This window comes from Pinus tabuliformis, chromosome 2_1 (assembly GCF_031772625.1).
Source record: "Pinus tabuliformis cultivar Carrire ecotype Pingquan chromosome 2_1, CPIR1, whole genome shotgun sequence".
NCBI classification, from domain to species: domain Eukaryota; kingdom Viridiplantae; phylum Streptophyta; class Pinopsida; order Pinales; family Pinaceae; genus Pinus; species Pinus tabuliformis.
In genome coordinates, this window is record NC_142299.1 from 107,588,381 (window position 1) to 107,610,957 (window position 22,577).

Sequence of the window (22,577 nt, forward strand, 5' to 3'; positions counted from 1 at the left end):
GTGGGCATCATTATGACAGAATCCGATGTCATTAAGTTTTAACGAGTCTGACAAAGGAAGAACTCGGCGTCTTTTCCTGTTTAGAGAGCCTGAAAAGACAGCAGAAAAGTAAACTCCAGGGGGGTCCTTTTTCGTAAAGTTGTGTCTCTCGAGCCCGAAAAAAGTATAAAACAATGCTCAAAAGAACTGCCCGACCATTACGATCGAGGAGTACTTTTCATGAGTAGTGATATCGATCTGAAAAAGTAAAAAAGCGATCAACATCACGTTGTTTCGTAACCATTAACGAACCTGAAACGACAACGGTCCGACAATCTTTTCGTTTTTACACGGTCGGAAAAGGGTTTAAAGGCGACCGCCTCTTATTTACTTTTAACGAGTCAAGAGGAATAACGCGGCAATCTTTTCATATTTAGACGGTCAGAAAAGAGCTAAAAGTAGACCTCCATTTTTATTCTCTTTAACGAGTCAAAAAGGGAAAATACTCGACAATCTTTTCATATTTTACGAGTTAGAAAAGAGCTTAAAGGTGACTCATCCTAGAGGAATGAGTGGTATAAAGAGTAGCAACTGGTTCCGGCAATGGTGGAACTGCTCAAAACATGTAATGGTCAAGAGGCTGGCTAATAAAACCACTCATCGCTGCGGTTCCTCAGGAAAGGAAAAACAACCAAATGAAAGCATATGATCGGCCAAAGAGATGGCGGCGATGGAATGAAAACAACCAAGGCTCATCTAACAGAATTCAGCGGATAAAAATGGCAATCACGAGATGTAAATCGGGTATGGGTTCATTTTTACACAAGCTTGAACCATGGAGAACTTTGCTTGGATTTTGTTTCATGTTTACACAAGCTTGAAATGAAAAACTATGCTTGTTATAAGTTCGCATGCCCCCAGCATAATGACGCAAAACGAGGTACATGCCCCCCAAGCTTCATTGCATTCAACACAGTGGATGGAATGAAGGTTCACTTTCGAGATCTTGGAAAGACTCGACTTGGATTTTACAAGATCTTAATCAAAGACTCGATTTGGAAAAGGAGGAGTTGTTTCATTTTTTAATGAGGTTGACACAGTAAAAGAACTATCCTCATAACCCTTGTTTCATTTTTTAATGAGCTTGAAACAAGATCAGGAACTATGATCGACTCCTTGTTTCGTTTTTAAAGAGGTCGCCACAAGATCAAAACTATCCTCGAGACACCTAGTTTCATTTGTTAAGGAGCTTGACACAGGGAAGGAACTATGCTCCACCCGAACTTCGGTTCATTTTTTAAGGAGCTTGACACAGGAAAATGAACTATGCTCCGACCAAACCTAGTTTCATTTTTTAAGGAGCTTGATGTAGGAAAGCAAACTATGCTCCGCCCGAACTTCATCATAATGAATAGAAAGTCGGGGCTTCCAAGATTGCCACTCCCGGTGGAAGGGAAAGATCTTGGAAGTCAGGGCCCAATGCCCCCAGGACACTATGCACGATGGCGGCATCACTGGATCCTGGCATGGGATAGGTGGCCACGTAGTTGATCTGTGGTGGGGGAGATGCAACTGGTGGATGGAAACTAGGAGGGGACGACAACGACGCAGGAGGCATTGGGGGACTAACGAATGACACTTGATCGATAGTCACAATTCTTCCATCGTGCGGAAAGCAAACCACACAGAAAAGCGAAGAAACTAGGGTCCCCATGGCGTAAACATAGTCGCGACCAAGGAGAAGACTAAAGTCTAAAACACCTTGGGTAACCAAGACGTCTATATAGACCGTTTTGCCTCCCAAAGTAATAGGGAACTTCGGGAGAACTCCTAGAGATGGACAGGCTCCTCCGTCGAAGGCCAACAGATTCTGAGTGACTGGCCCAAGCTGCGGGGAACCTAAAGCTTGCCAAGTAGTGTACGACATAAGACCGATAGATGCCCCTTCATCCAAAACAGTGCCAGGTACTGCCTTAGCACAGGCATGTACTGTGATCTGGAAGGGCATATGGGATGGAAGGCGACCAGTGATCAGGCGATTCCAATCAAAGGAAGCGACCAGACTACTTGGTGGGGGAATCGTATGATCGCCCCCATGTGCTAAAGGAACCGAAGAAGAACCTTCAGGAGCAGTTGGGTTAGGAGAGTCATTTCGGGACTCAGGAGAATCTAAAGAGACGAGAAGAACATGGGCATGATTCTCTTCCGAAACAAAGTGAGCGAGCGGCGGACTCGTGTCGACACTGTTTCCGACCAATGGTTGGTCTGGAACAGGCTGGGGGCAGCCGGGTTCGGGAAGAGGGGCCTGGACAAGAGAAGAATTTGAAGCAATCTCTTTGTCAGCAGGGGGACAATCTGCAGCTGCAGAGAGACGTCGATATCCAACGGGTAGTTGGGGTGAAGGAGCTATAAGACTTGCCAAAACACTGGAGGCTTTATCCATGAGTGGAAAAAGGTGAAGGGGATGGTTGCCTTCACAAATTCTATAGGGGATTTGAATCTTCCCTTTCTCCTTAGCTTTGTGAGTCGATAGGGGAACATCGCCGTGAGCCTCAGAGGATGATGAGGGGTGGGCCGGATCGCGAGACCATACTTCTAGTACCCTGGGAATGCCAGGACAATCGCGAAGAAGATGGTCCTCCTTGCATAATCGACAAGGAAACTTGACCTTCCGCGGAGGAGCGGAAGGGGGCCCGACTTCAGGTGTACTCGAGGGGGTAGCTGCACTTGTAACCTTTCCCTTAGGAGCCTTCTTCTTCTTTGTCTTCTTATTCTTCTTCTTAGCCACCGGGTTACTCGAATCGAGACTTTCACCAGGCGAAGTAGAAGATGAGGACGTAGAAGTAGGCGTAGAAGGGGAGACGTCCACCTTAGAATCAACATGATGTTGTTCAGGTGGAGGGACGGATTGACTAGACGGTGAGACGGCAGGGACCAAAGAGGTTGAGAACAACCAAACCGGAAACCCAATAGTTAACCCTGGGAGGGACAACGTTGCCATATAAGGAGCACCAACATTTCCAAAGGGAGCGAAATGACTAGGGTTCCTGTTAGAGGGGGTCCTTCGGTTGGTGAACCCCGGAAAAGTTGCCATCGAGAACGAAAAGAAGCCTACTCAAGCTAACGCAAATAAGATCTAACCAGGTAATGTTAATCACGGCCAAATAAATTTTAAGACGCAAGGACACAACTTGACCTTTTCATGTTTTAAGAGTCGAGAAAAGGAAAAAAAAGTGACTCTAGTCGCCTTCGAATGTTTTGTGAGCTCGAAGTGACAAACTGCTCAAGTGAGCCTTTTATTTTAAGGAGTCCGAAAAGGATCAAAAGTGACCACTCTGGAGAGACTAGGCAAAGGGTTACCAAACAAATCCGTAAAACTGGATATACACCTTGGCAGTCATATGAAAACCAAGGACTTCCCGTACGGCAGTCAATCTTCCCGAATGTTGTGTTCGATGCGTTACAGCTTGTAAGGCAGCAGACACGGCTTCCTATGGATAAAGGATGATAACCTAGTGGGGTCTCCCATATATACGCGACGGTACGTGGGAGCTCAAGTCCGTGCTAGACCACTTGTTGTGTCACAGAAGGAGGAATCACCCAACCGTAGTGAAACAAAAGTGACTAGGTTTAACGACGCCAGAGCACGTCTCTAGCCTAGACCTCTAAACAATGAGTGTTATGTTCCAATGCGTTTTTAAGTTTATTCAGTTCATTTTACGGTTGATCTTTGATTAGGTTTCGATTTCCAGGCCCTACCGTATGTAATCCCTCACAATTCCCTAAATGCAAGCTATATGCCAAAATATATCATTTCGTTCGATGAATGCTAACTACGAGAGGGTTGAGAGCTTTCACACAAACAAAAATGACCATAAAACAATCAACAATAACTCTAATGCAGCTAATGGCAATTAACAAAACTTTTCTCTAAAGTTACTAATCGCTAATAACAACGAAAAGCTTTATTTTCCATTAACTAATGCAAAGCAAAAGAGATTGTTTGTTTCTTTTTTGATGGAAAAATGCACTAAACAAATTTTGAGAAACAATAACAAAGAGTAAAAGACAAATTTCACTCAATGAAAATACAATCAAGTCCCTAAATACCAAGGCAGTCCTTCAGAACCAAGAGAAGATCTCAAAGACCTCAATGGGCCATGTAATCTAAGCCCAAAACGAAGCCAAGTGAAATCCAAGCGAAAAGAAGAGAATCACTCGAATAACGCAATAAAAAGTTTAACAATCACTGAACAAGTGCAAGAGAGTAACCAAAAGGTTGACTGGACCAACAAAAGATCGAAACTCCTAAGGAAGGCTCGATGCACAAAGCCACCAGAAGCCCTAGGGCTAAAATGTGAAATCGGTGGAAAATGGCAAACACCCAAAGTATGCAAATGTAATCTATGCACACTTTTCATTCATATCCTGAAAATGAGAATTCTAATTATGCAAGTGTGATCTATGCAAGAGAATTCTCAAACACAAGATGATTGTAATCTAAGAATCAATCAAGTGAAAATCAAGAAAAACGGGTGAGAGTTCCAAAGATCATAAAATAAAAACACTCAAAGGCGATTAACACTCATACACAATTTAGCGAATGAGGGGGAAATTTTTTTGCAAAAACAAAAGCAAAAAGATGCAAAATTGTGAAAGGACTGAAACAAACCTACAAGTAATGATCAAAGGAAATCAAATTAATAATGTGCCAAAAAAAACTCAAAACCAGTCAAACAAGACTCTGACACACTCAAGTGATTGAAAAAGGTGTAGCTAGACACAAAACCCAAGCTTGGAAGGCTGCAAACAAGCAAACTGGAAAAGTTCACAGGCCTGGCGCGACTGTCAGGCGGAAAACTAGCGCCAATTGAGGATTGGCGCGGGCTGTACACTGGAAAGTGGTGCCAATTGGCGCGACTGCCATGCGAAAAAGAGTGCCAATCGAGTTTGCTAGCTTAAAAATAAAAACAAGCAGTCCAAGGCTTGGTTAACAGTATCCAGGCAGACCAGGAAGTAAGAGACAGCAAGAAATCCAACCCAGAAAGCTATCTAAGCAATCAAATGAGAGAACCAAAGCGACAAGAGTCCCCAGGGGAGTCGCGAAATCGTTGTGGAGGTAAATCCTCTCTGCGGACAGAGACGATCCCTACTCGCCCAGACCGGGTCTAAAAACAATCACACAATGCTATCACGCAAGTTCCTAATCGCAAATACAAAGTAGATGGTGAGAACCTACTTGGATTCCAAGGCTAGTGTTCATAGAAGAGATGTCACCCTCGTTCCTTTGCCTTGGCCGGTCACGATCCCCACGATCTCCATGATTGGACACCTGCACATGCAAAGAACAACACGAAAACAAGCATAAAATCTAGTATATGCAATTATATATGAGTCAGAAAAGATATAACTCAACATCAAACATGAGACAATGAGAGTGGAACCATAATGATAGTCATCTATTATCAATAAATAACAAAGAAGAATACAACCATTGTTCTGACGTCAAATCCTCCTTTGGCTGGGTGATCAGCTACAAAAGTCTTGCAAAGCTTGTTAGGATGAGGAACAAGCCTCTCTCTCTTTGGGTGACAAGAATCTCCTTACTTAGATTTTGCCTTATGGGTGCAAAGAAGGCTCTTGCAGCTTCAAACTCTCTATCACTATGCTGGGACCAGAACTACTGTAACTCTAACTAGCTTGCTCAAGGCATAAAGGCAAGCTTTTATAGATAGAGACGAAAGAGATAGGATCAACCACATTATTCATGGGATTGGCTTTATCACTTGGAAACTTCCATGAAAGGTGGCAAACCACTTTCCCTTCTATGGAGATTCGAAGCCAAACCATCCTAGCTCAACATATATTCAGTTGGTGAATGGGTTGAAGAGAACCTTCGGGAGTTTGGTGGTTGAAAACTTTACTCAATTCGGTTGGCACGAGTGCGACTCTGAGACAGAGCGCCAATAGCACGCCCTTTTTAGAGGATTTCTGTCATTGGCGTGGGCAGTGAACTGAGGACCCGCGCTAATGCAAAAAGAGCTGTTTTCATGGGGATTTTGCAGGAGATGTCTTCAGGGAAAATGAAGCTCATACTTAGAGGAATATGATGTAAGTGGTTTCAGGTCATGTCACTTCTCACAGGTCCCGCAATGAGTCCGCCAGTGTGTAGGAGAGGGGTAATAGGGACGGTGATAAACGGTGACAAATTGCTGTGTAACAGGGGGAAATATTGGTACTGGTTTAGTCAGTTCGACAAAGTATCTGATCTACTGGATGGATCTTTATATGATTCCAAAGAATATCATTAAGTGGATAAACTCTTAGATAACAATATGTATTTATGCAGGGTTTAGGGAATCCAAAATGTTCCATCTTGTTTGTTTGGAGGAAATATCTCTAAGGAGGATGGGAGATGGTATTTAAGAAACACTAAACAATTTGGGTGGGCTTTTTTGGTAAAGAGGTTGTCGCAGGCCTTAAAGGGTAATAGAATATGAAATATGATCATCAAAGAAAATTACCTATAATCATTCTTGGTGTGCATTAGAGAAGGGGCTCATATTCCATACTCAGTTTCATATCTATGAAAAGTATGATGAAATTTAAGCACTAGTTGATCGGGAATTTGCAGTAGGAGATTGGAACAAGCACAGTGGTTGAGATTGATTAGGATCCCATTAAACGTTTTTATGGGGATCATTCTTTGTCTACTCCATTTATCAAGTGTATTTATAATATGGGAATCTATTATTTAAATCAAATTGAAATCTCTCATGATCCTATCACAATGACACCATCTTAGACTCGTGCATGGGATATTGGTTTCTTTGGTGACCTAGTAGTATCTTGGGAAAAATATGTTCAGAAATTTTACTTAGCAGGTATCACTTTGACAAAAAGTGATGATATCCTATTATGGGATGTAAAAACTATACAAGGATAAATCACGGTGAAGGAGGCATATAGTTATATCTCTCATGCACAACTTCCTTTTGGGGACCAATGTTGGTTCTGAAAAAGAAGGAAGTGGAACCCCCCCCTCAAACTCAAAGTTTTGGTTAGTTGACACGACAAAACAAAATTCTAACATGGGACAACTTATGTAAGAGAGGCTACATAGGACCTTGGAGATTTGTCATGTCTAAATTAGAGCTTGAAGACATGTTACACCTTTTCTTCAATTTTCACTTTGCGACTTCCATTTGGTTTGTTGTGTTGATTTTTCTCCATATTACTACCGAGTGGATTCATACTTATGTGGAGGCTTGTTTATTAGAATGTTTTTGATTTATAAAAAAATTCACACAATTCCTTTTTACATATTATGGGGCACATGGAGGTATTGATTTATTTTTTTTAGTATTTGAGGATGTTTCAACAGACATCATGAATACTTATATGAAGATTGTTGTATTTTACAATGAAATTGGTACTATATCTGATAAGGGATCTTCAAGATGTATAAAAGTCGTGGAAATACGGTGCACATATCCAATTTGTTTCTTTGATGGAACCACTTGCAATAATACTTCTAGTTGTGGGGCATATAGTCATAAATATATGTACTTATTATCACTTTAGTTGTAATGGTGGGACGGGTTTCAATACCTATGCAAAGATCATTGCTCTTTGGGTGGTTTTATTATGTGCAAAATGGTTGTCCATAAATTCTATGGATGTCTATGTAGACTCTAAAGTGCTTATCGACTAGGTGCTAATGAGAACTACATTTGCACCTCTCATGCTTATAAATTGTATGAAACATATTAAAATGTTGATTGGTCTTTTTCAAGGACTGACTATTGATCACATTTACAGGGAGCAGAATGCCATAGCTGAAGCCTTATCCAAACAAGGGTGCAACAAAATTTATGGGGACATCACTTTCTCTTATTTTGCAATGATACTCTTCTTAGAGTTGGGAAAATACCTATTACATATACAATTTTAGTAAAATATGTTACACAATTGGTATTTCTGGCAATAGTTTTTGTGTGATTAAGATGATGTTGGGAAAAATAATATGTCAACATGAGAGACTACATTTTGTGGCATGTCATAAAAAATTTGGACTATGTAGATTTGGTTATACATAAACACTATACAAAGTATTGTATGTGGTTTTCTTTTACTACTCAAGTACAAGTTTAAATTTATTAGTAGAATATACCAAATATGAGGTATATCTAGACACATTTTACATATATAAAAATCTTTCTATTAATATAAAATTTGTTGGTTTCTTTTTAATAATAAAAAGTTTAATGGTTTTTCATTTTTCAAGGAAGAATCAAAGCCCAAAATCCTTATAACTTGATGAAAACCACATCTCACCTGCCAAATGAAATGAAGAAAGGTCCACATATTCGTGTTGAAGGAAACCGCCAAAACCCATGCACTAAATAGTATATGCGCTGCAGACAAAGAGTATCTCTTTCTCTATCAAAATTTTCCAAACCAACAGCTAAACTTAGTAGGCAGAAAGTATTAGAAAATCATAGAGATGCACAAGAATGAATTCAAATCTCATTAAACAAACTGCCTGGGCAACCAATACATTATATAGGCACACATAGGTAGCTTCTAGGACAATCTAGATCCAAATAATTTGGATCACCAACTCACAACACAAACGACGAAGACACAACTCACGATAGATAGACTCAAACACTAACTACGAGAATACAACTCATAAACTCTATCTTGACATATCATTTCTACATTATTCCAACATCCCCCCTAATGTTGAAATGGATTTTCAACAATTCTTAGTTGTTGTCTACATATTTCAAAGTTCATCTTTCCAAGAGGCTTGGTAAATATGTCAACTACATTCTCACTTGTATTACAATACACTAAATGAATCTCATTTGATTTTATCTTTTCTCTTACAAAATGATGTTGGAATTCAATTTGTTTAGTTCTTGTATGATAAATTGGATTATTTTCTAGCTTCATGGAACTCTGGTTGCCACATTTGATGCTTTTTGGTCCTCTTTGTTTTTCTCCAACATCTTCAATAATACTCCTTAACCAAATAGCTTCACAAGTTGCATTGTTCAAGGCTTTGTATTCAGCTTTTGTGGATGACAAAGAAACAATTGGTTGTTTCTTATTGCTCCATGATATGACCCCCAATCCTAAATTGAATGCATATCTAGAGGTTGATCTTCTATCATCAGGATTTCCAGCCCAATCTAAATCACCAAAACCTGTCAACTCAACATTAGATTCATCAGTATAAAAAATACCAAAATAAAGTGTTCCCTTCGTAAATCAGAGGACTTTCTTTATTGCTTTCCAATGGATTTCACAAGGATTTGCCATAAATTGACTAAGGATGCTGACAGAATATGCTATATCTGGCCTGGTAGTGGTGAGGTAGTTCAAACTTCCCACCAATTCATGATAAAAAGTTCCATTCACTTATTTCGATCCATCATCATTGTACAACTTGGCATTATGTTCCAAATGAGTAGACACTAGTTTGCATTCAAACATATGAAATCTTTCAATGATTGTCTTTGCATACTTGCTTTGTGTGATGATTGTCTTACCAGATTCCTTCCAAATTTCAAGACCCAAACAATAATGCAATTCACCAAGGTCCTTCATTTCAAATACCTGTGACAATTGAATTTTAATTTCTTCAATCAACCTAAGTGCGCTGCTGGTTATGATAAGATCATCAACGTACAAAGATATCAAGGAAACATTCCCATCTTCATCTCTCTTGATGTACAAGTTAGGATCACTTTTGCTTCTCACAAAACCTTTTCCATGAAAGAATGAATCAATTTTCACATACCAAGATCTTGGTGCTTGTTTCAAACCATACAAATCTTTGTCTAATATGCAAACAAGATGATCCTCTCCTTGCTTTACAAACCCTTCATGTTGAACCAAATAAATGTCTTCTTTTAATTCACCATTCAAGAAAGCAGATTTGACATCTAACTGATGCATTTTCCAATTTTGTTTTTTAGCTAATGCAATCATGATTCTAATTGTATTCATTTTAGCTACATGCGCAAAATTATACTCATAATTAATGCATTCTTTTTTTGAATAGCCTTTTGCAACCAATCTAGCTTTATACTTATCAATACTACCATCAACATTAAACTTTGGTTTGAACAACCATTTTCATCCTATGGAAACTTTATCTTTGGGCAATTGTGTTAATTCCCATGTGACATTCTTCATTATAGAGTTGTATTCCTCATTCATTGCATCTCCCCATTCTTTATATTCTTTAGCTTCTTGATAACTTGAGGGTTCTACAACATTCATTGCATGAGACATTAATGCATAATATTTATATCTTATAGGTGGATGAATTTGACGTGATGACCTCCTTAGGGTTGTACTACTTTCATCCTTCTTCTTGCTTTGTGGAGTCTCTTGTTCTCTTCTTGGAGTGTGATGACTGTTGGATGCTTCCTGCTCTTGAACCTGTACATGTTTTTATTTACAAAATGCTTCTATTTTGACATAATAATCAATATCATGCCATACACATGTGTTATTCATTTTATCACCTTCATCTACATTTTCATGAAACACCACATCCCCACTTGCAAGCAAACTATGTGAAGTAGGATCAAACAACTTGTATGCCTTTTGATCATCACAATAACTAATGAATGTGCACTTAATTGATTTTTGCATCAAGTTTTCTTCTTTCATCTTTTGGAATATGTGCAAATGCCTTGCATCAAAAAACTCTTAAATGATTCACTTTTGGTTTATATCGATAAAATGCTTCAAAAGGTGTTTTTAGATCTAAAATTTTGGTTGGACTCCTATTTTTCAAATAAACAGCAGTATTAATGGCTTCAGCCCAAAAACCATTAGAGATATTTTTACCTTGAAGCATACTTCGTGCACATTCCACTAGTGTTCTATTTTTCCTCTCTACGACTCCATTTTGATGAGGTGTATGAGGCACTCTAAATTGTTGTAGAATCCCATGACTTTTGAAATTTGATTAAAAACTCTTGATTTGTATTCTCGCCCCTAACCAGATCTGAGAATTTTGATGTATTTCCCAGTTTTTTTTTTCCACCATGTTTTTGAATTCCTTAAAGTACTAAAAAACATCACTTTTCTTTCTTATGAAATAGACCCTAGTGTAACTAGATCTATCATCAAAAAAAATAAGAAAGTGAAATGCTCCTCTAAGAGATCTACTTTGCATAGGTCCAGATACATCAGTATCAATTAATTCAAGTATTTCTCTTTGCTTTTTTTCTTCATGTATAAGAAATTTCTCTGTATGTTGCTTTCCAAGTGCACATGCTTCACATTAAACATGATTATTCTTCATAAGAGGAAGACCTTCAACCATTGCTTTTCTTTGAAGTAATATTAAATCATTGTGATTTAAATGACCATAACTTTGATGCCATAACTTTTATGTTGACATTGTTGTAGATGCCAATGCTTGATGCCATGTCCTGGTCACATTCATCTTATACAAGCCTCCAACTCCGGTACCTATGGAAATAACCTTGTAGCGATCCTGAATATCTTTAACAACACATTGTGATTTGACAAATTCCACCTTTAGATCTTGATCAACAATAGTAGAAACATAAATTAAATTCTTTTTTATACCAGGAACATACATCACATCATGGATCTGTCTCTCTTTTCCATTACACAACATCACACCTATTATTCCATATCTTTAAAATTAAAGGGATCTGTTGTCCCCTAGATAAACACATGTTCCATCAATGTTCTCATGATATTCATCAAACCAATTCTCGTTACAAGACATATGGATTGATGCACCATAATCAATGAACCAAGCATTCACTTCATTAGTCTCAACAGACAATGCAGCATCAAAAACAACCAGTTTGAGATTTTTAAATCCATCATTGATTGAGGTGTATTTGTCCACAAAATTCGCATTATGCCTTCTGTTTATCTGTTTAGACTCATTATATTTCCTTTTATAGCAATCTTTAGCATGATGTCCAGGTTTGCACAATAATAACAATCATCATTTCTCTTATCATGAACTAGAAATTTAGATTGTGCCATACCTTTCTGCTTTGCTCAAAACTTTCCTCCTTTGCTTTTGTTCCATAGCTTGCCTTTGTATGGTTGCTTACCCTTGGCTACCAATGCCAAATCTGAATTGTTTGAGCCCAAATTGAAGTTCTTCATCCTCTCTTCCTGTTGTAGAAGAATACTTGTAAGTTCATAAAAAATCGGAGGCTTCTCTCTAGCTAAAAGACTTGAAACAAAAATTTGATAATCTTGCACTAAGCCATTTAATGTGATGGTGACGAAGTTAGTATTGGACACCTTTTCACCAATGTCTCCGAACTTATCACTTAGCTCTTTGACACAGAAAATAAAATTTCTTATACTTTCATTGGCCTCCATTTTAATTAACAAAAGCTTGGTCTTCAAGACCAAAATCTGGTTAGTATTAGATGTTTCATACAAGTTTTTGAGAACATCCCATGTTTCTTTAGATGTTTTACAATCCCTAATATGAGGAATGATGTTGTCCTTAACTGACATTCGTAGCAATGTCTTTGCTTTTGTTTCTCTTTTTTCCCAATCTTGAATAGCTGCAACACCAGTGGGTTTGGGCTCCACCCCACTCACTATGGGCCACAAATTATTTCCCTCTAAAACTGTTAATACCTTGAATTTCCAATTTGCATAATTTCCTCCATTAAGCCTTGTGGACTCATTCAAATAAGTTTCAGCCAACAAATTTGACATAATGACAAAAAAATTACCCGATCTACACCCAAACTCACCTGATCTACACCCAAATTCACTAGATCCAAAACCAAATGCATGGGATCTAAAAAAACAAGACTTAATCTTGCTTCCAATAAAAAAACAAAGCCAAAATTGCTTCTTATTTCTCCATTTTTTACCACATAATTTTAATTTCCTTTTTAATCAAATACACACAATTTTTAACTTTCACCCAAAAGAAAATATTTAACTCAGTAAATTCGTTTTCACCATAAAAAAAAAGGTTTAATCCGTTATTTCTCCATTAAAAAACTTAACATTTACAAACAAAATTTCCTTATGAAAACTTTATACACGAACGTGACTTAAAAAATAGTGAATTGGTTCAAGGTGAAAAGTGAACTCTTCAACTGGGAAACACTAGATTTTCACAAAACAACAATTACTTACGGCATGCTTCACTTTATTATTCCACTTTCCATCTGCCCCGTTTTGATTGACCGAAGAGTTCCCAAATGTGTCTACAGTTGATCTGCACATCACTACCTGGAACCGAACTATTATAGGGAACCTATGACAAGGCGTGAGAATACATCCCACCTACAGATTCAGATTGCACACAACGGTTGCAGATAGCCAACCAGAATTGAAGTTTGATTGTATAGAACACTGTAGACAGGGAACACTTCAGCGATTTTTCTCAACCAAAACATCAAAAACTTGGGAGCAACAAAGTAACAATAAGATCTAACAGCCTTCACGGATCTGAACCCTATTTCTCTGAGATCTTAAGTTTCACTAGATATAAACAAACAGCTTGGACAACCAATACATTATATAGGCACACATAGGCAGCTTCTAGGACAATTTAGATCCAAATAATTAGGATGACCAACTCACAACACAAACTATGAAGACACAACTCATGACAGATAAACTCAAACACTAACTATGAGAACACAACTGGACATATCATTTCTACATTATTCCAACAAAAGAAAGAAGAGCGATAAATGTACTCACATCTAGACTTGATTGGCTCCAACGCACCATGGGAAAACGTGAACTACAACGAAGGTGGAAGTTTAACTCATTTGTACACAATTTTTGAATTTGATTTGATATGAGAAGCATCTACACAGCGAGACTGAGCAATGAGAACCGCTAGTGTCATTTTTCAATTCCAGTAACACTGGTATAAGAAAAAACGATGTCACTGCAGTTTACGTGTTAAAATCGATAATGGACGTGCTCCTAGACCGTAATATCACTGAGATGAAGTGGGACCCAAAAGCCCACAAGTATTTTGACCATGTGAACACCAAACCACCCGCATCAAATGGTATACCCGCTGCGCACAAAAATATCTCACTATCAAAACAGTTCACGACGTGGCCGACTCGCAGTGGTTAGAAAACAAAGGCAAGGATTGTGCTCAAATTTTGACTTTGACTCGCTCCAACACCACCATGGGAATGTTTAATTGAAGAATTTATATAAAACCCACGTTTAGGTACCTCGGGTTGCCATTGATGTCACATTCTTTGCAGCCGTTGAATACACCATGGAGAAACGTAAAATGTGTTGCGTTGTTGTGTGACTATGAAGGTTGCTATAAAGCCTATTTACAAGTTATGTGGTTTATGATATTGTAACAAAGCCTATCTACAAATTAATATATTTATGGTAAAGTGGGGTGAATCCAAAATCATGTTATATTGTAAGTATTAAGTTTATATTTTGCTTATTAATTAAATTTAACTATGGTTCAAAAATCATTATTTTAATTTATATGGTAAATTCAATCTTGATTTGTAATTGCTATTTATATGTAATATTTTAATGTGATATGTATATTAAAATAATAAAAACAAAATTATAATATAACAAATTGAATTTTATTAATTTTAAGTCTTTATTATTAATTCAATCAACATTTAAAGATATAGTAGACATTATAACTCCCTCACACTCTGCGTTTATTTGAGACTACATTTAGACCACTCGAACATAGGCATGTCTATTTTCAGAAGGGTTTCTAGAATTTTAATTTAATTATCAATACATGTTAGGTGGATGGTAGAATATTTTAGAATATTCTTAGTAGTAGACACAAATCAAAGTCTAAGGTTTGTTTTTGAAAGTAGTTATTCCCATGTCTAGCAGATGTATGATGAAGTAACTGTTTTGATCCTTATTATGGATCTACCAACTATTTAATTTACATGGTTGCACTAATCTTTATGCTGATAAACATGTCTTATTTGAATTGGACTTCCAAAACTTTAATTTAAGTATTAACAATAATGAAGTGAATGACCAAGATTTAAACTTCATAAAATATTCTAGAATATTCTTAGTAGTATACACAAATCAAATGCCAATATTCTTTATTTCCAAAATAGTTATGCATTTTTTTGTCTTTTCAATTAAATTTATAAATTTAAAAAAATGTTATAAATAAGTGTCCTATAAAATGAGTTATAATTTTTGGAACATCTAGTATTAATAAACCATAGTATTGAACCATGATATTGTAACAAAACCTATAATATTCATAATAAAGTGAAATAAAACTCCAAAATATATATATATATATATATATATATATATATATATATATGTATGTTATTATTATTTCTTTAATTTAATAATTTTAAGAACATCATAAATAAATATTTAAGGCTTATAATAAATTAATAATTTTCTAATTAAATCTTATAATCCAAATGAATAACAATAAATTATATAAACTAAATTTAAAATTAGAACACTCTTATCGAAAACACTTCCAAAAAAAATACCAAAATATTATAATGATTGATAAAAATCAGACTTGAATTGAAAAAGAAGGAGTTACAGCTCACAGGTGAGTACTGCACCTGGAGACTGCACTCAAACAAAGAGAACTTTCTCCGTACACTCTACTTACATCAAATGAGCAATTACATCATTAAGTACTTTACTAGAGATCAGGAAGTTGCAACCAAACTCCTAAACTTTAGGAACAAATCATAAACTAAGGAGATACGTTACAACTTATGTAACCATTTCTCCATTAATACAAAATAATATTAATTATTTTCAACTCCCCCCCTTAATGGAGAAAGGATTATCCTGAACTCCTAGCATCCCTCTAAACAATTCAAACTTTACATGCCCAAGAGGCTTAGTAAAAATATCAGCCATGTTATCACAAGTTTTACAATATTCAACACATATCTCTTTTGACTGTAGTTTCTCTCGATGAAACAGAGCTACAATGCTCTGCTTTTTGTTGATCCATGCTATGACCCCGGATCCAATGATAAATGCGTAACCTGTGATAGATCTTCGATCATCCAAGTTACCTGCCCAATCGGAATCTGAAAAACCTGCTAGAATAACATCAAAAGTGTCAGTGTACAAAATGCCATAATTACTAGTACCACTAATATACCTCAACACATTTTTTGTTGCGACCCAGTGACTTTCGAGGGGTTTTGACATGAACTGGCTCAACACACTAACAGAATATGTCAAATCTAGTCTAGTTGTAGTCAGATATATCAAACTGCCAACTAGCTGTCTATGCATGGTTGCATCCGCCTCTTTAGTACCATCGTCACTGCTCAACTTTAAGTTCTGTTGTAATGGTGTTGCTGCTGATCTGCACTGCTCTATTCTGAACCTTTCTAGCAAGCTTCTGGCATACTTCCCTTGAGTAAGAAAGGTTTGTCCAGTGTCTTTCCATACCTCCAATCCCAAGCAATAATGAAGGTTTCTGAAGTCTTTCAATCTCATACACTTGTGACATCTGATTTTTTTGATCAGATTGTTAGCATTCCCTATTATGATCATATCATCTACATACAAAGAAATCAAAATAATTTGCCTCTGTTTATTAAACTTGGTATACAGATTTGGATCATTCAAGCTCTTATGAAAGTCGTGCTGTATAAAAAATGAGTCAATTTTCTCATACCACAACCTGGGTTCATGTTTTAAACCATAAAGTGCCTTTTTCAATTTACACAAAAGATGTTCCTGCCCCTTTTTCACAAAACCTTCAGGCTGTACTAAATAAATTTGTTCCTTCAAGTCACCATTCAGAAATGCAGACTTAACATCTAGCTGGTGTAGCTGCCATTTCTGTTTTGTTGCTAAGGAAATTAACATTCTAATGGTGTTTAATTTGGCTACAGGAGCAAAGGTGTCATCGAAATCTATTCCCTCTTGCTGTGAGTAACCCTTTGCTACCAGTCTAGCTTTAAGTTTCTCTATACTCCCATCTGCATTTATTTTTGGTTTATACAGCCATTTTCATCCTATGGGGGTTTTACCTTCAGGAAATTCAACCAAATCCCAAGTATGGTTTCTGTTTATTGATTCTATTTCCTCATACATTGCAGCCCTCCATGCATCAGATTTACTTGCTTCCTCATAATTTGCAGGTTCTACAATGTTTAAAAACTTTGACATTAATGCATAGTCTTTCAATTTAGAAGGTAATCGAGTATTCCTACTTGATCTCCTTGGTAGGGGACTTACCTCAAATCTGTCTATTTCAGCCTTTTCTGGGCTTGCATTATTGATTACATTTCCTGTTACTTCTTCTTCTTGTTTCTGCTCTTGCTCTTCATCTTCCTTACTGTTTTCTTCCATTAGCAATGGAATGTCCCAATCACTGTTAGAGTCATCCTTTCCTTCTTCAACCTATTCTAGTTCTAACATTGTAAATTCCCCAGGATTCCCAAGATTGAAAGGACCAACATGTTCACCCTCCATAAGTCGCATAAGGACTTCAACCAGATCAGAAACAAATTGGAAGCTCCGTGTCTGTTCCCCATTTCCATAGACTGTCAAAGGCTCCTTGCGTAAAGCCTGAGCAACAAAATTACTTGCAACCCGACCATCATCAAGGCACATTCGCAAACCGTATGTATTGAAAATTCGAGCAATCTGAACCTCAACATTTTCTCCCATAGTCAGAGTTTCGGCTGTTCTCTTACCCACATCATAGCAACTGCGGACTCCGATGGGATTAACATAGGCCTAGTAAGCTTCAGTTTGAGGATGTTCAAGAGGATCTCCATAAACCTCACTAGTGCTTCTAAGCAGAAAACGTGCCACAACACGCTTGGAAAGTCTGGATATGTTCAAGATTCCCACATCATTAGCTTTGATAGTCTTCACAGGATTGTGTTTGTAATGAACAGGGGAAGCAGGGCAAGCCAAATAATAGATCTGATCAACCTCCAACAATAAGGGTTCCACAACATCATGCCTTATCCGTTCAAACCTCGGATTGCCAAAATGATGCAAAACATTCTCCTTCCTTCCTGTGAAGAAATTGTCGACGACAATAACACCGTCGCCTCTTGCCATGAGCCTGTCAAGTAGATGACTACCAACAAAGCCAGCTCCACCCGTCACGACAACTCACAGGGACTTTCTCTTCAAACCTAGGGGAACTTTAGCCCCCGAATTTACCATCGAACCCGAATGATACGGAGCAAACCGAGAAACAGGAGTCTCATAAACAACCCGATGAGGTTTGTCGGGCACAAACCTTCCATTTTCATTGACATTAGAAGCCAAAAAAACAGGCTGAAGGATAAAGAAAGTCGATGTGATGGCGATTCCTATCAAAATAAACAGCAGTCCCTGCTCCCTGAGAAAATAATCTACTGGCCTGATAATAGACCACGTGTTTTCTGGCTTAAGAGAGTACTGATCACTGTTATTCATATTGGACTGATAAAATTTCTGATCCTCTGATGAATAAGTCTTCAATGAGCCACCACCGGGCAAGTCCGATCTGCTTCCACCAAACAGATCAGGAACTCAAATGCGCCACCACCGGGCAAATCCGTTCTGCTGCCACCGAACAGATAAGGAACTCCAATGCGCCACCACCGGGAAAATCCAATCTGCTACCACCGAACAGATCAGAAACTCCAATTGGCCACCACCAGGCAAATCCGACCTGCTGCCACCAAACAGATCAGGAACTCCAATGCGCCACCACCAGGCAAATCCGATCTGCTGCCACCGAACAGATTAGGAACTCAAATGCGCCACCACCGGGCAAATCCAATCTGCTGCCACCGAACAAATCAAGAACTCCAATGCGCCACCACCGAGAAAATCCGATCTGCTGCCACTGAGTAGATCAGGAACTTCAATGCGCCACCACCGGGCAACTCCGATTTGCTAAAAATTGCAGATTTTCCACAGAAAAAGAGGCTGGCGCTTCTCGACGGCGAAATACCCGCGCTGAAAACAAAATCGATGCGTCTTACGAAATTGGCGCGACTAAGGCTTGATTTTCCGTGCCAATAGCACTTTCTATATCTCTCAAAACCGCGCCAAATTGTGTGACTGTTCGCGACGAAACCACGCCAACCCTATTTTCCGCTCAGAGATGATCAGTCATCTAAGACCTGTCTTCAGGTGTTATTGCAGTCCACCTGATTCTACGAATGCTTCTATATACTCCACCGCCACTATAGTTCTGTAATCAATGATGCATCCTAAAAAAAAATTAAGGCTTTCCCTACTCTATGCTCTGATACCAAGATAAAAATTAGACTTGAATTGAAAAAGAAGGAGTTACAGCTCACAGGTGAGTACTGCACCTGGAGACTGCACTCAAACAAAGAGAACTCTCTCCGTACACTCTACTTACATCAAATGAGCAATTACATCATTAAGTACTTTACTAGAGATCAGGGAGTTGCAACCAAACTCCTAAACTCTAGGAACAAATCCTAAACTAAGGAGATACGTTATAACTTGTAACCATTTCTCCATTAATACAAAATAATATTAATTATTTTCAACTATGATTTGAATTAGTGACTTGTAAAAATACAATGGACCCACTCATTGACCTAGTAGATTTCCAAAAAAATAAAAAATTGTTCTTATTTAAAATAAGTTTATTCAATTATATTTTATGATTTATGTTTGTCTCCTATTTACGTTCAAATTATCACTTAATTCCATTTCTTTGAATTTTAGAAAGAACAATTAAAATTATTAATTTAAAATATTTTGATCATATACATTTTCGGATTGAATTATATTTTATGTTTTATCTTTGTCGCCTATTTACGTTTAAATTATCATTTAATTTAATTTCTTTAAATTTTAAAAAGAACAATTAGAACTATTAATTTAAAATATTTTGATCATGTGCATTTTCAGAAATGGTTTTTGAGTTTTTATTTAAAATAAATTTATTTCATTTTATTCCATGATTTCTTTTGGCAAAGAAAAAATCGCAGATTTGTATTTATCTTTTATTTATATTTAAATTATCATTTAATTCAATTTCTTTAAAATTTGAAAAAACCAATTATAACTATTATTTTAGAGTTTATATTGTGATCATATACGGTTTCACAAATGGTTTTCGATTTAATAAGCTAAAATTACACATTTTTTAAAATAAATATTTACACCATTTATTTCTATTTACTCGAAATTGATACTGCGAGTTATGTTGTGTGCACTAAAATTTAAAGTTATATTCATTTAATTGAAATTGATCGCCTGTCCTAGTCTTTAACTAAAACGCCGCGGTGACTATTGTGCGATGAAGGATCGCATTTCAAATCCGCTGGTTGTCAACATTGAAAAGCTTGGAAATGTAAACGAAGTGAATTCTAATAAAGCAGCATGTGAAAACAACTCTTTATCAAGCGCAAGCTGGATCCCGCATTTAGCGGTGCAGCTTTGAACATATGTTCTGATTCGATTTGAGAAGAACCTACACAAACGGGAATCGCCAGTGTCGTCTTTGAATTCCAGCACAGTATGAACGCAGTTATTACAGTTTTTAAGTGTTATTACCTGTAATCGCTATATTTCTAGAATCCAACGTTTCATAACTGAAGACTCAAAAACCTCGTAGGCGCTGCAGACAGAGAGTATCCCTTTCTCTGTCAAAATGCTGCCAATCAACTTCGAAACATAACGTAGTGGGTAGAAACAAAGGCGAGGGGTGTGCTCACATCTGGACTTGACTCGCTCCAACGCCACCATAGGAAAAGGTTAACTACACCGAAGGTGGTTGATTACCTGATTTGTAACACATGTTCCGATTTGATATGAGAAGCATCTACACAACCAGACTGAGCAATGAGAACCGTTGGTGTCATTTTTGAATTCCAACAACCCCGGTACAAGGAAAAACGTTGTCGCTGCCGTTTACGTGTTAAAATTGGTAATCGCCATGCTCTTAGACTGCAATGTCTCTGAGATGAAGGTGACAGTAAAGGCAGAGGATGCAATAAAAGACTGCAATGTCTCTGAGATGAAGGTGACAGTAAAGGCAGAGGATGCAATACAAGACAATACCATGGGATCAAATAAAATTTAACATTTTCCCTCGACAGTAAATATAATATTTCTGGAATTATGGCTTTATGGCTTCATTAATACACCATGGTAGTATATAGGAACCCTGAGATGAACCTAATATAATATTTCTGGAATTATGGCTTCATTAATACACTATGGTAGTATATAGGAACCCTAAGATGAACCTAAGACATATACTGCCCATGTACCATAGCCAAATAAGATAATTTAAAACTCATAAAACAATACACTTTAGAACATAGTAATGCTAAGTAATAATTAAATCTAAACATTTCAAAATGAGCACAACCAAAAATACTTTGGATTATGATTTTACGAAAGCAAAATTCATTTACAAACTAAAACTATAGATTTCAGCTACATTCACCACAGTGAAACTATAATTTTTTATAAAGGTTTATTACTCTCTGTTTTAACAGAGTAAAGAGATTGTTTTCACACGCCCACCTATCTTCGCTACAGAGACGTGAACCTATAGGCTACCAAAAATAATTAAAACTATATGTCATGACATCAACGTAACATATTCAATGCATAATGACTTGCTCACAGTCAACACATTAAATTAAGTATTAAATAGTTGAAAGCTATTCATATTCACAATGCTTAAAGTGTTCACAATGTTTAAAGTGTTTTGCAGGTGAACAAAACTTTCTCTCGCCAATGGTTTGGTGAAGATGGTTTGGTGAAGATGTTTGCAAATTGTTTTTGTCATTTGAAATTTTGCAAAATATTTTTTTTTGTTGATTATGTAATACATTTTCTCTAAATCGTTTTTGAAATACCACTTAAAAGGAGGTGATTATTATATTTGACCTAATATCTAATATGCCTTTATAGAAATGGGGTCTAAAAATTCCATTCTTTTTAATTAGCTTAAAGCCTCAACAAACATAATTGTTTTGTTCATCTCATCAAGATGATTATGGTGATATACAAATTTTCCCAAATGTGATCGCTAGAAGAGTTATAGTTTTTCAATATTTTGGTTGCCTCATCATCCCTTGGCCACGTGGCAACCGCTCGACAATCCAATCAGCGTCTCACCACCACTTGACAGAGTCGTATTAGTTGTCGACCGTTCATGGTTTGGGTTCACAACGGGCTATACAATATATCAATACTTGTAATCATAAATAGATTAATCCCCAAATGTTTGCGCCAACTATATATATATATATATATATATATATATATGTATATGTATATTTCAATTGACATGTTTTTGGTTGACGGAAATATTTTTTTTATTCAGGCTTTGTTACCTAGCTCTCCTCTCTTATGTACTTGACAGTGCTTCGAGGTCAGTCTTCTATGCTGACCTATAGGGTGGATCCACTCTTGTGCTAATGAATAAATAATCAGGGTCATGTGTATGCCACCATAGCTCAGGCTCACACCTCCTCCTCCTTTCAATATTACACTCCATTTATACTTTGGGGAATAACCTTCAGGTTTACGTGTCATGGCGAGTCCATATCCCTGCGCAGTCA

At 37.1% G+C, this 22,577-nt stretch overlaps 1 pseudogene; it reads right to left on the reverse strand.

Annotated features, from left to right (window-relative positions):
* Positions 1–20,861, reverse strand: part of LOC149199020 (UDP-glucuronic acid decarboxylase 4-like) — a 57,252-nt pseudogene extending 36,391 nt beyond the window's left edge.
* Between the last annotated feature and the right edge of the window lie 1,716 nt (positions 20,862–22,577).